General features: G+C 50.8%; 1 pseudogene; it reads right to left on the bottom strand.

Moving 5' to 3' along the window:
- Positions 1-760: 760 nt before the first annotated feature.
- On the bottom strand, positions 761-912 carry LOC138581517 (5.8S ribosomal RNA; annotated as a pseudogene).
- Between the last annotated feature and the right edge of the window lie 1,705 nt (positions 913-2,617).

Below are 2,617 nucleotides of genomic sequence, written 5' to 3' on the forward strand. Positions count from 1 at the left end.
GGGCTACATTCGTAACAACCTTACTAAGAGAAGACACAATCCCAGCGTACCGGTGCCACTACCAGCCTAACAACATCCAAGTAGTTGACCCGAACAGAAGGACTTGGAACCCCTGAGTGATGCTGAAGAGTCGGTCTTCCGTATGTCACATTTCCTGCCCCTCTCACTGGATGTGGATTCAGTGCTGGGCTCTCCCATCTTCAATCACCGTTACTAAGGGAATCCTGGTTAGTTTATTCTTTTCTGTGGGATGCTTTAATTTGGCAGGTTACCACTTCTGATTTGAGGCCATAGTCAGGGAGCCAAAGCCCGGGCAGCTGGCCTCGGTCTGTGGCTGTTGGAGGATTGTCCCTGCGTGGCACCTTTGGTGCAGTTGAGTTTGAGCTGTCCCGATCTGTGCCAAAGTGCCTGATGGATGTGGTTGCAAAGACCGCCCACAAGGCTTGTCCATTGCAGGCAGACACGGAACACCAAAGTCAGCCACATGTGGCACAGCCAGCTTCCCCAGGGTAGGGGAATGTGTATTGGGGTGTTTAGGCCACCACCACTACCAGGTGCATGCTGGGTGCTTGCCTCTCCCAACCCCACAAGGAGGAAACAGGGAGGTCAGGAGATGCCAGCAACATGCCTCTTCAACAGGTCCATGGATTCAGCAAGGGTGCCGATCGGGGTCTGTCCTTAGGGATATAAAGGGAACGTGGTCCCTGTGACAGCCCCAAATGTACCCCAGAGAGTGTCCCAGGGCCAATTGATGTTCAAGTGACCCTCAGACAGGCATAGCCCCATGAGGAACCCAGGGCTGCAAGGTGAGTTTGAAATGTCGATGATCAATGTGTCCTGCAAATCACAATAATTATCTCAGGTAGTTGCATTCATCATCAACATGCAAGCCGAGTGAACCACCGAAGGGTCACAGGCAACTTTCATTTATCAAGATGTCAGCCTGAACATGCCGGTGCGGGAAAGGCATGAGGGAGGCAGGGCCGCCTGTCCTGCCCCAATGGTGAGATGGACCCGTGCCCATCTAGCTTCCCATTTGGGAGTCAGCCAAGACCATTTTGGTTTATACTTAATCAGTTCCAGGTGCTCAGCAGATGAAGCCTGCTGGCCATCCTCAGCTTGATGGGGCTTCCCACAACGACAGAGGCAAGGGATGGAACAGTCACAAGATCCAACTACTACCTTTTTAAGTGCAGCAACTTTAACATACACTATTTGAGCTGGAATGACCAGAGTTGCTGGCACCAGACTTGCCCTCAATGATTTGTCATCAAAGGATTTGAAGTGTAAACATTCCAATTATAGGTCCTCCAAAGAATCCTGTATCAGTAATTTCTGTCACTACTTCTCCGAATTGGTAGGTGATAAATTGCATGCGTGCTGCCTTCCTTGGATGTGGTAGCCATTTCTTAGGCTCCCTCTCTGGAATTGCATCCTGATTCCTCCTTAACTGTGATCACCATGGTAGGCACAGGAAGTACCATCAGAATGTATTGTTGCTGTCATGGGGACATCTGATCCAACCAAACTTAACTAGAGTCACCAAAGAGGTTTTTGCAAGTCCGTATTGGTCCTGTCTGATAAATGCACATATCCAGGGAGGTCAGCATTTGTCAGCATGTATTTGTTGTTGATTTACCACAGTTATCCAAGTAACAGATGAAGCCATCAAAGCAAGCATCACTAATTCAATGATCCATTTGTAGTGTCACTTTATGGCCGTGTATACTTACACGTGTATTGCTCAATCTTTGAGACAAGCATATGCCAGTGGCAGGATCAACCCTATTGCTGCACCTGTTAGTGGGTGGCAATTTGGGGAGCCTTGCATCTGCCGTGGGCTGACCTTTATGCCCTCAGGGGTCTCTGGGGGACACAAGCAACAAAGTCCGGTGGAGACTCAAGCAACAGAGCATACCCCCAACCAAAACTTGGGGGAGGGGGTTGACTGTAAACCACATGTGCATCGGCAGTGCAGTGTGATCCAGGGGGGGTCAGAGGGGAGATGCTGTGCCCAGGCACAACTTAAAGCAGAAGGGGTTTCTCCATGTGCCACCACTGGGGTGGTGACAGGGGTGGTAGGCACCCCACTGCACTGTCGTTCTGAACTGCTGTAGAAACATGCTTGGAGAAGAAGTGGCAACAGCATGGCTTAAAGGGCCCACACTGGGGCTAACACCACCCAACACTATCCACACTAATCTGACCAATAGTAAGCTTCCAGGCTGCTCATCCTTTACTCTGCTTGGAGTGGTTAGTAACCCACACAAGGGGGCCTTCCCTGAGGGCACATAGCCTTGACAAGGTCCCAAGGCAGGTGGAAGCCTAGTGTTTAAAACAGCAGCACAGGAAGCCAAGCAGTCCAATCCTAGATGGTCCAAGTGCATCAAATCAATCATGTAGAGTGCAGGGAGACACACAGGCAGGCTTACCTGCCATCTGCATGCATGTCTGCTGAAGCTCTTCCTTTGGCCAGGCACCCTGCTGACTGGGGAAAAGTTGAACTCTTGTAAAAGCACCACAGACATTGAGTGGGGCTTTCCCCTTGTCTGGCTTGGGGGGTGCTGTGGTTTCACCTTGAACCCGAGATGGGCAGCGAGAACCAAGTGGAGCACAG

This window comes from Ambystoma mexicanum, chromosome 3p (genome assembly GCF_040938575.1).
Source record: "Ambystoma mexicanum isolate Mex_15411 chromosome 3p, UKY_AmexF1_1, whole genome shotgun sequence".
Taxonomy (NCBI): Eukaryota; Metazoa; Chordata; class Amphibia; order Caudata; family Ambystomatidae; genus Ambystoma; species Ambystoma mexicanum.